Below are 12,980 nucleotides of genomic sequence, written 5' to 3' on the forward strand. Positions count from 1 at the left end.
AATTGTTAAGGTTGTGCAAGTTTAATTTTTTGTCAATTATAAATCTATATTGTTAATATGTAAATTGTTACAAGCGAATATTAGAAGAAATTCGATTCTCTTCTTTCGCCATTACAATGTATTTTTCATGCCACAGCTGGCAACTGAACAGGTGATTCGCCTGATTTTAAACGATCACCACCGCCTATGTACATTCGCAGAGGCTCAGACATCTGACAATGCGCTGCCCGCTTTGAAGGGATAAGGGACAAGGAGAGGATTGATGACTGGAAAGAAGGAATGGACTGGGAAGGGCGAGGAGAAGGATAAAGGCCTCCGGCTCCCCCACTCGCCGTACGAAACACAATAGCAAGCTATAATTTCACGCCGGTTTTCTGTGGGGGTGTGGTACTTCCCCGGTGCGAGTTGGCCCACTTCGTGCCGAAGCATGCTCGTCTTCCACAATGATTTGCAACTTCACTGAGTAATATAGATTATATAGGTACCACGGGCGAAGCCGAGACGAACAGTTAGTACTTATTAGACTATAACAACAATTTTTAATCTAGTAACCGAACCATGGAAGTTTCATATTCTTTCCTTTGGTACATTTATTCTTTCTAACAAAGATTTTTAACCATTGGCTGCTCACCCTGGCTCTGAAATACATTCCTGGTGAGATCTTAATTGTTTTACTACCCTAATTTAGATGATGTAATTAGCCGGACTTTCTTATGCTCCTCGAAGATTAAAATTTAAAATTTTTTGGAGATAAATATTAATCTATACTAATATTATAAAGCTGAAGAGTCTGTTTGTTTGTTGGAACAAAATCTCAGGAAATATTGGTCTGTTTTAAAAAATTCTTTCATAGACCATTTATTGAGGAAGGATTTATGGTATATAACATCAGGTACTACGTGGGTGAAACCGCAGAGCACAGCTACTAAATATATAAATGCTTTAAATGCGTTGCCGTCTGCCAAACCTCTCAGATTATTTGTTTTTATTCTTTAAACTCAAGTACAGATGGTATACATGCACCATAATTTTTACAATACAATAATATATGGCTATTTCAAAAAGCTACCCTAAGACGTAATGGAATCAAGAGCATTGCAATTTCGAGTCTTACTTTTGAGTTGTTTTAACTTCATTGTTTAAATTGCGTTAAAAACTTGACGTTAAAACGCTGCTGAGACGCTAAGTTCGAAAGTGGCTATATTTAGACTATATTTGGAATAATTTGTACTTTAAATACCCCAGTTGCCTTTAACGTAAATAGGCTTAGCTGTGTATAAATTTTATGACTTATTTTTGAAACAAAAACGTATGTTGCGATCTTATTTAAAGGAAACAATTGAGCATTTTGAGATTTTAACTCCATTCCGGGTTTCCTTGAACATAATTGGCTCAAAATTCCTTGTTTATTATAACGTTATGGTAAAATTAGCTAACAACATAAAGTGGCCGAAATTAATATCAGCAACGTACTTCATCAGCCCGATATTGCAAGACCGGTATCCGTGTTTCGGTATGTTTGTTTATCTATTATGAAGTAGTATAGTATATGAGAGTTAATATTTTAGTAGCAGTTTAGCTACCTCTAAAAAATTATATTTTCTAATAAAACGTAGTCTTTAAGTTAAACCTAATATTGGTCTATCATTATACAAAATTTTGTCCCAATCTGCCTTGTGGTTCATAAGTGATTAATGTGTGCATCGATCACTTAATAATCATATAAAGAGAAAAAAATCTAATAATTAGTCTATAAAACATCCATATTGCATAACAATAACTCTATTTTCTTCTTCTTCATATGTGGTAGTCGAGCACGCTTCGGCACGAATTGAGCTAGCTCGCACCGGGAAATTACCACACCCCAATATAAAAATTAAAAATAGCATTCTAAATAGGATTCTGCCGTGTTTCGTTCGGTGAGTGGTGGAGCCGAATCCCATATCCTTTAAAATTAATAAAATAAAATTCTTCATAATTAACTGTTCCCTTGGATAGCATATTTAAAAAAAAAAAACGTTAATGACGATTAAGCCAAAAATGTAACCTAAATTCATATAATTTTCTTATTAACCCACACAGGATCGTTAACATTTTTAATATTCGTGGGATTTACGTACTTTTAGAAGGCCCTTTAAGGGCACGTTAATAAAATGTCGGATTACTGGAATTTCATCATTTTTAAGCATCATTAATACACCCATATAAGCCTTCAATATATTTGTATAACTGTCCTTAATAACCAAATATCTTCATTATTATTGTTGTTATTTGATGTTATTATTTTGAAATGAACAACAAAAATATAGCACAAACTTTAGTATAACAGATTTCCTTTTAAATCTTACTAATATTCTTCGTTATGTCACATCGGGCGACTGAGCTGGTGGTTCGCCTGATGTTAAGAAATCACCACCGCGTATGAAAGGTAGGTAATGCCTCTGCGAATGCGCTGCTCGCTTTCAACAGGAAAGGGGTAAGTAGAGGTTTCATAATGGTAAAGTAGCAATGGACAGGGACTGGTGAGGAAAACAATTTTTTTTATGTAATTATTTCGGATATATTTACGGGTATAGTACAAACTCCAATATAATACAAATATTCCTTTAAATCTCGCCAATAATTTTTCATATCATTTTAAAACTCATTCCTTATATTTCAGCTCGAACCCCATGTGTATTGCGCCTAAATATTCGATACAAAATTAATGTCAAAAGTTTCGTTCACAATACACCAGCAATCGATGTTAATGAAAAATTAATTAGATTTGAATTGCGCTGTATACAGAGCCTTACGACCAGTTACATTTGGCATTACAATGCCTTCTCGTTCTGTTTTCATCTATTGTTATCGTTTGGTGTGTTCTCTGGTGAATTTTCCGGTATTTCTGATGACTTTAAACGTTTTATGTTAGTGTCAAAAAGCGTGTATTGGTTGTATTTGTCCTTACGAGGTATGTTATGTCATATCTACTACTAGGTAGAAATTTGAAATCTAAGGGCTGATATTTCAAATATTGGTTAAACATATTTGTTATATTTAATTGTCGGCAATGTAACTGATAGATATACGCTACCATCGCCGTCATCGCCTGAAGGTAAACGCTACCAGCGCCCATGAACATTTGGAGAGATCTTACACCTCTACAAATGGATTGCTGACTTTAAATTGGAGAGGAATTAAGAAAGGATTCAGCTCACTCATTCACCGAACGAAACACAATAGCATGCTACTATCACGATGGTCTTCTGTGGGGGTGTGGTTTCTTCTCACTTCCCCGGAGCGAGCTGGCCCAATTCGTGCTCAAATAGCCCCTAAGGTATTAACAACCTGGTGAGAATCGGACAGGCAGACGGACAGCCAAGTCTTAGTATCATTCTCGTTGTGCCCTTCCGTAAGCCTAGAAATATTTAGCTGGATACATTGTAGTAAAAGCAGGACTCTAATTGATTTATTGTACGTTGTACCAAACCTTTCGTATCACACAAATATTATGAAGGTGAAAGTTTGTTTGTATGGACGTTTGCCCGTCAATCACGCTGACACTTCCGAACGGATTTTGATCAAATTTGGTATACAAACAGGGCATGAGCTGACTTGGATGATAGACTTTTTATCCCGATTAAATGATACCTTGGGGTAAAACAGGAATCTTTGTATCCGGAGCGAGCCGGGACGAGCGTCTCGTAGTATATAAGGGAGTTACAACACTTACTGTTAACTATAACCGCAATTGAAACTGCTTCGATCGTTAATTTAACGAGGGTTGATATAGTTTTGACAACATATTTGAATACATCTGTGTATTGAAGACAACAGTCGCGGTGTTATCATATCACCAGAGGACTGATTAATTTAATGGCTTGCCATAGATTTTCGATGTTATTGTAATACATAAGTAAGGAACATTTGTCTGGATTGCTTACATCAATTTGGTTTGAGGAATGACGTTTCTGTTTATTATTCTAAGATATTGTTAAGGTTTACTTGAGTAGTTACATTCGTTTTCGTTCGTTTTAGAAGTAATATTAATTTATTACTATCGTTTTTGATATAGTATCTAAACATAAATTAAGTTTTGATCGCTAAGAATATATTTCTGTATGAGAAGAGAAAGTTAAGAAAATTATATTAGTAGTTCCTACAGAGATAGATACTAATAAAAACCACATTTAATTAAAAAATATAATTTTCAGATATTATTAACAACTTACTCAAAATGATATATGTTATCTTAATATCTTAATGACTCAAGTCTGATTATTACCATATACTCAGCTCACCAATCCATGCATTTTTAATAATCTCTCTCTCTCTCTCTTCAGCCTTTCTTCGTCCACTGTTGGACACAGGCCTATCCTAAGGCACGTCATTCAGCTTAATTTTCAGCTTTGCTTTGCTTTGCAGTTTTTAAATAATAATTTCTAATAATTATAGTAAGATTTGAACTTAATTTTCAAAAAAATCTAAATTTATATTAATTTATATATGACATTTCAGAATTAAAATTTAAAATAAAAATAATAAATTACCTAATCATGATTTACCTGCATGTCCATTTGTTATCTAAGTGTTTACTTAGTAACTGCGTAAAATAAAATAGGCTTCGATATTACGGGAGATATTGGAACTGTTTTTTTCCAAGACTAATGTAAAAATCACATTTGGCGATAACAAAGTCTCATCGTCAAAAGCAACTCTAACCTTTTGTAATAGAGCACACATTTAAATAAACATTCATATACATAAATCCAAGATCATAGTGATAAGGGACCAAAGCTATTTAATTCGGGAGGGTCTAAAAGGGTCCTTAAACCTATACTCATATGGACTTTTAAATTTCGACCCCTGGTTGCAAATGGTTTTAATTATTGTTTAGATTTAACGTTTGCTTTGTAAATTTGTTTATGAAGGTTATCTCTAGTTTGTGGAGATTATATGTGTGTGTGTGTGTGTGCGGGTGTGTTTGAAAGAACCGAATGTAGGCGTAATTTTTTTTTTAGCGAATTTAATTTAAGATTTTTGTACGCCTGCTTATTTTTTAATTTTTTGCGCAATAAAGAAAAATTCTTTATTCGTTCTGTATTCGTTTCATTTCATTTAAAAAAAAATGATTACGAGGCGGGATTCGAGTCCGCTTCGAGTTCCGATTAGCAACACCTAGCTTTTTCGCCACCCTCAGCAATCGAATTTCTTCTACTTCATGTGTTTGTGATACTTTTCAGCTATTTTTAATTAGTCTGTCATTAAATACCAGTAGACCACTCCGGTTTTGCCTGTGGTGTATATAGCATACAGCACTTCAGGACGTATATGTCTAATGCTAAAACAATTGTTGAAATCATCAGATAAGCGTGTTCAAAGAAACAAACTTCAATAATATTAATATTATATACTTACTTAATATACACTTGGTATATTGAGAGACTAATATATAATATTGTAAATGTGAAACTGTATTTATTTCATGTTCTGTATTTGTTTGTCTCTCTTTCACGTCGCTACGGAGTGATTTATTCAATGGTTTTGTTCCCGAAGATAGTTAAGAGTTCTTCGTACAAAATTAAATCAATCGTTAGATTCCTGTCTACCTACTATCAAAAATACTGTATCAATATTGGTAAAATAGTTTAAGTAAACAACACAAAACAGTAATTATCATAAATACACATTTAAAAACTTATTTACCTACACGTTAAAAGCCATTATCCAACAAAAGTGACTGGATTGTGAAATAAAATCACAGAGGGAAGGGAGATGCTGTAACATCAGGTTCGTTTTAATATTTAAGTGAAGCGAGTCACTTTTCATTATTCACCGGTAAGGCTTTTATGAGACAACGGCCGTGACTTTAAATAATTTAAACGGTTTTTAAGCGTAGAGTCGATTCATTTATTATAGCAAATATACTGTGTGTTAACTATAATTTCTCGTTTGGGTATTTAGTATTACTAGGCGGTATTATACCGTTAAACAGAGGAGCACTCTCTGACGCGCGTTAAGTAGATATTCTATCTGACAAAGCGTAGTACAACACATTTCGGCGTCACAGAGTGGCGTCAGGTTAGGTCTAAAGAACGCGTCCTATCTGATAAAGTTATTCGCGTGTGCTATACAATTCTGCGTCATAGCGTGGCGTCAGGGTTACGCTATGCGCGCGACGCGTCATATATGATAAAGCTATTAGAAAGAAAGAAAGAACAATTTATTTTATTTAGCGTATTAGCGCATAGTACAATACAATTGGGCGTCATAGCGCGACATCAGGCACTCTGAAGCGCGCTAAAAATGCGTTCATCGGAGAAAGCACTTAGATGTCGTGTCTGTCAGTTATTGGGATAATTTATGTACAAGTAAATGTTACTAAGAACATGAAGTCACAATGAAATAACTGTATTTAGTAGTTGTTGTAGTTGTGTTGTAGTGGTGCACCACCTAAAGACCACCAGATTTTTCTTTTCTGAAGGAGAATGATTATACCGTCAAAAGTGCATTATATTGTTGATTCTTTCATTAATTCAAGGTTGCAACATGGTAAGCAAAGTGACCTTTGAACTGCGAGTTAAATTATATGAAATTGTCAGAAAGACTTCGAAACCCTTGAACCGCCTTCAAAATGTGATTAATTTGAAACTATTGACAAATTCATGACCTTTAAAGGTCGAATATTGTAGTTAACAATACAAATAAGCAATATAATGTTACAATTTGAACAAATTGATGACTCATTTTAACATGACTAACAATTTAGTGAAATAAAGTAAATTCTACATTGATTGATACATACTTTTTGAAAATTAAACTATTTTATCTTTAATACATTATAAGCAGTCCGCCTCGGCTTTGTCTATTATCCTACTAAAATTATAAATGCGAAAGTTTGTAAGGATATTAGTGTGTTTGTTGCTCTTTCACGCAAAAACTACTGAACCGATTTCAATAAAATTTGGTACGTAGACAGCTGGACAACTGGAATAACATATAGAAACTTTGAAGTTTTTTTCTTTTTATCATTAAATCTATGCTACAGCGCTATATGATCACTTGCATATTTGATGAAAGAATTTTTCAAATCAGCGGTTTCTGTGATAAACAAACTCTTCAGCTTTATATTAAATAAAGAGCGAGAGCTTTGCTCGCGTTAAGTACGGAGTAGTTTAATAGATGTTATTATATATAACCTGTTTCTTCAATCATTCTATTAGAAGATCATCAAAATTCGTTGCGTAGTTTTAAAGATAAAAGCATACATAGGAACATAGGGACAGAGAAATCGACTTTGTTTTATACTATTTAGTGATATATACAGCATTTATTTTTATTTATGTGTTCTTCCTTAAATTCCATTGTATAGGTGTAATGACATCTTCATTACATCTTTGAAATAAATCAACAGATTTATTTGAACATTATTCGGTAGATAATAAATCATAATCTTATGCAGGAGGTTTTGCTTAAACTAAAATTAGTATCAACTACAAATATAAATTCCGTAAATATATTTATGTGTGAGCAATAAAACATATAGGTATTTACTACTCTTTTACTAGAATTCACGTTTGATTTACTTTACAATGAAATAGCTTAGCGTATACTATTACATATGTTTATTTACATAGTTGATTTCCTAATGCAAACGTAGCTATAATAAATGTTCCCACGTAAACCTTCCGAAAGATCGCGTACCTCTTATTTCTAGTGAGTGCTGAGTATCGTGGGGGAGGTAAATATAACAATAATATATTTATTTTATCTTTATTTCGTTAATTTTAATAGAAAGTTGTACGGATGCTGTGTTGTTATGGTAAAGAAAATAGCCATTATTGTCTTTGTCTTAGAAGGCCCTGTTATAACTCCTAAAAATGATATAAAATTGAATCAAATTATTACAACCGCAATTTAACATTCTAATAACACATCCCGCCGTTTATTTTAATATATATAAATGTGGTTATTATTCAAATGAGCGGATTCATTACAATGTTTAAAATAAAATATCGGACGTTGCGCCTGGCGGTTTGCGTAGGCATTGCTTTCTTGTTTTTTCTGTGTAATAAATGTGTATTAATGCTGAGGTTTAACGTGTTTTAGGCCGTGTTAATTGCGGTTTTAAAATGGGCCTGTCAGGTGTCAGCATTTTTGTTTATGTGAGGTTTCGTTCTATGGGTCTTCTTATACCTATTGTTGTTAAAATGTTATGTTTACATTAAAATTGTATGGTGAAGTTCAAGGTTTCAATGAAACTGAGCAATTACATTCCTTTTCAAATGAATTCAAGGAAAGAAGGTTTTCAATTCGACTGTACTTTTATTTGGATTTGTTGTTCAGAATTTCATGAAGCTTTTTTTTTTGAAAGTTCGATGCCCCGCGTGTGGTCTCGTTTGTAATCAATCTAGACCGAATTTCAGGTCTTTGTTCAAAACATGTATTATTATATGAACTCAAAAAGAAAGAACTTCAGTTTATTAATGTTGGTAAAATTTAACCTTAACTTGAAATTTTTTTACGCACAATCGTATGTAATTCTTAAAATCTCATAATAGCAATATTATCCCTTCCACCATTAAAACCATGAAGAGATACCATAATGTTCTGAAAATAGCGTGAATTTTCCCCAAAAATTCAATAACAGTTCGCAATACATTACGCGTTACGGTTAAATCACGAATCATGCCCGCAAATATTATGGTGTAATGGTACGGAAACATGGTTATAATGTCGTTTATCTTATCAATGTTATGTTTAAGCGTTAAAAATAAACACCTGGAACATTGCCTGTTTATAAAATATTGACAATATACACTTTGGTTTCTAGCATGTTAAACAAATAATAATAAAGAAATGTAATACAATATCGAAATTACAGGATGCATTACTTCCAGAATAAAGCCATCATAAACAATACACACTGAAATATTTTACATTAAATTTATTACTAGCTGTGATCCGCGGTTGAAACCGCGTAAGCGTGCTGCGTAACCGTATCCCGTAGGAATATCGGTATAAAAAGTGCCTGTGTTATTTCAGTTGTCCAGCTACCTACGAAGCAAAATAGTATTATTATTCACCAATAGATGTCAGGAAAAAAAAACACGAATAAAACACGAATATGACATTTTCTAAAAAAAATTCTTAGCTAGATCGATTTATCGCCCCCGAAACCCCCTGTATACTAAATTTCATGAAAATCGTTGGAGCCGATTCCGCGATCCCAATTATATATATATACAAGAATTGCTCGTTTAAAGGTATAAGATTCAAATCAGTTAATGAAACGATCCTTAACTATGAACGAGATATGTACGAGTAAAAACAATGTATGTATTTCTTTGAATCAAAAATAGTATCAATATAACAAGGTGTGACGATAGAAACCAAGGCATTTCGTATTACGTCATTATTATATTAACAAGCATCCACAATATATTTTTTCATACTTTAAGACTGAATCAACACTAAACTTTCTTTAAGAAAAGACCTATTTTTATATCATTTTATTTGAGGTTTATCTAATCAAAAGCAGAATGAAAACCATAAAACAATAAAAAAAAAAAAATTTACACACATTTCATTATATACCTAATTACCTACGAACTCAGTTAGGGCAATATTGTAAACTTAATATCGCTATATTGTGTCCGTCACGGCTTCCCTCGTGTATGCACCACATTATACATTCTATAACACTCAGGGATCACACACTCAACGAAGAAAGAAGAAAGAATTTTTGAAATCGGTCCAATATTTCCTGAGATTAGCAACATTCAAACAAACTCTTCAGCTATATTATTATTATTATATTATTACGGATAATCGTATTCGAAACATTGCTTTAACTAGTCAAAGGCTTTGCCACATAAAGTGTATCATAAAGGTAAAATAAAAATGAATTACTTTATAAAAATAATTAGCGTTAGACTCCCCTTCGCTCCGCTGAGGCGAAATACCCAACCGTCCGTAAAGCTTCGCCACTCAATAATTATTACTCTGACGGGAAACTATTTTATATTTTTATATATCAACTTGAGCGTCGCAAAGTGTTGTTATTTATTAACTGGTTCTGAGAGGAAATGGCCCTTTTTATGCCATTATATTACTTTGTAGTAGGTTCGTGGTTTCGGCAATGGTTTTCTTTGAATAGAGTCCATCTAACTTTAGTGTTTAATTTATATCGGGTGAAAAAAAAAATCAATTGAATAGAAAGTGCTATTAATACTGCAGATATAAAATAATATTGAAAGAGACAATTCCATTATATTTCAAAAGATAGAAAACTTTCGAAGTTTGCTGAAATTTCGCCAAATATTCGCCAGGAATCAAACTGAATAAATTATTATAAAAATCCACTCTGTATATATCACTACCTCAGTTTCTTTTTCCCTTAAATTCTAAATGTTTATCCTAATTTTATGTAAAGCTATTTAAAGTCTCTTCTGAACTTGTTCTGTCTTTAACTTGAACTAAAAATCTATCAATTTATTTACGAACATTCCATTTATACAATATTTATTATTTGTTTGATTTTTTATTATTGTTTATTCCACCATCTTTCACGTCATTAGAAATGATTCAAATATTTGATTTTGTGTTTAGAATCGACATATACCATTTTTTACCGCTTTGAGACTTATCGGGCGAAGCTAGTATTAAACATAATAGAACACAACATTTGTCTATATTTATACTATTTATTCGATCATTACTCAAACCTTACTATTTCCAGTAGAAGTAACATAACCTTAAATTATCTTATCAAGGACACAATATTATAATTGCATCATAAAGCTTTTTATGATAACTTACTGATGGACAGATATGATGTGATAATAATATTGTGTAGTTATTTTTAATAAGATTATTCTTGTTTTTAAAGATTTGTGCTAAGGGGCTTGTACACAAATAATTATTAAGTAAAATAAAAGATCTTTAGCACGATTATATTAGATTCACCTATATATTTGTATGCTTGTACGTAGCCGACCCATTTGGGCTCAATTTTGACCCACTTTAAACGGATAAATTTAATGCAAACTTTGTACACTTATCAAAGCTCGGTGATACTGACTACTGTTTTGTCTTATCATCCCAATAAAGATCCAAAATTAAATAAAATTCCTACGTATACTTTATATAAGATCAAGTAAAACAATTTAATAGATTCTATAATTAGAGCGTGTTTTTTTAATTTCTTTAACTACGGTTCTTTTACTATTTATAGAGTAGATATGTAATTATATATTTGGCTTTTTTCAATACTTATCTCAATCAAAATAAAATAGCAAGGTACTTACATGAATACCATTTCGGTCATTACATGATTGTCAAATTTGTATGATGATGTTCGGAAATAGTAAACAAAATACCTTTAAGATCGTAAAGTCCGGTTTCCCCTAGTGGGGTATGGGGCAGATGATATTCACCTCTTAAACTCTTGATATTATAATAATTCAATGATACTTCATATGGTTATAATCATAAGAATTAATCGGTTTGCTATGAAAATTATTTACATGTGTTTTTTCAACATTTCTGCAAGCTTATCCAGGTCATTTTAGCAGTATATTGCAATTACTACGAAATTACATGAGCACACTTGGCTACCAAAACGTTCACTAAATAAACTATGAACTTATCTTTAGATTCAGGTTAAAACAACTTGGTTTAACAATAGAAACAGTGTTTCAATCCATAACTGTTGATTGTAAAGTAATAATAAACACAGAAGTATATATGCACAATATTAAATATTGGCTCCAAACTGAATTGTTGTTTAAACTAGCACTTTATAAATTAAAAGATTGATAGATTGGTTTTATGTCAAATTATGAACATAAATAGATGGGTTTAAAGTTACACTTTAAAGAAACTGTACGAACAAGATTTATACCAAAATAACAAATAAACATTACCATGTATTTATCAAATATAAACTATCGTTTAAACTCACGTTAAAAACTACTGACCACCAAACGAAAAGCGAATCCGATCACTCACCCGTTAAACTCACATCACTTCATCGACACAATCGCGATCTTATCCGGGGCAAGACCGGCACCACCCCGTCAACACCGCCCGGGACGGTCCCGTATACTGAACATCAAGTCCACATCACATTTCTCAAAGTCCCCGCGCATGCGCAGCTGCCACATAGTACTGGTGAACATGGAATTCAAATAATTTGCTTCGAATATCGGCCGCTCTGATGAATTTCGGTTATTAGTTCCAATGCTTTAAGCCAAAGCCTCGAAGGTTGAGAGGAAATTTTAAGACGATCTTTGAGAAATTGCTGAAATATACGTGTCTTGTGTGAATAGTGGAATAAATGCAGTAATATGAAGATGCCGCTGGTTTCCAGAAAATATTATAGTTTTATGAAAACTACGTACACTATATGATATGCATTATTTCTTCGAAATATGATATTATTTGATTCTTTACAACTCTTTGCTTTTATGAAAATTCCAGATATTTTAACAACTTCATCCCACGATTTTGCTCGCTTCAGAGTAAAATGTATCTTGTATACGTATATTTCAATTTGCACGAGATAATAAAACTAAGAGCTTGGATATTTGTTCGAAGTCAAATGAATACAAACTGTCTACCTTATGTAATAACGCTTTATTTACCTTACAATAGAGTCACACTAATAGATGACACACTCAATTCATATTTAACGATACTTGGCATCGATGGAAAATAATAGAAGGTATTTGAAAAGAATTTCTTCCAGACTTGGACGGTCGGCGGAGCAAGATATCTCCTTTCTCGGTGCCAAAGTTTTTTCCAAAAAAGCAAATAATGCTTTTAGTAATTATATGAGAAGTTATTCGGACTGTGTTACCATAAGACGGGATATTACCGTATAATGTTTATATCCAGTTTGCTTTTTAAATATTTTTAACTTCTAAATTGAATAATCTGTTGGGATGTAATTACCATTTCAACATGGTCCAGCTATAACAATCTGAGGGCAATTT

The 12,980-nt window shown here is 32.5% G+C and overlaps 1 protein-coding gene across 3 annotated transcripts in view; it reads right to left on the bottom strand.

The window, feature by feature from the left end:
- Positions 1-12,074, bottom strand: part of LOC119832862 (dopamine D2-like receptor) — a 167,186-nt gene extending 155,112 nt beyond the window's left edge. The window contains exon 1 of one of the 3 annotated variants that reach the window (XM_038356660.1): positions 11,995-12,074. The gene's annotated coding sequence lies outside the window, so the exon portion shown is untranslated. Of the gene's footprint in view, positions 1-11,947 lie in introns of all 3 variants that reach the window. The other 2 variants (XM_038356659.1, XM_038356661.1) reach the window with 2 other exon arrangements.
- Positions 12,075-12,980: the final 906 nt, after the last annotated feature.

Source organism: Zerene cesonia, chromosome 16 (genome assembly GCF_012273895.1).
Source record: "Zerene cesonia ecotype Mississippi chromosome 16, Zerene_cesonia_1.1, whole genome shotgun sequence".
Lineage (NCBI taxonomy): Eukaryota > Metazoa > Arthropoda > Insecta > Lepidoptera > Pieridae > Zerene > Zerene cesonia.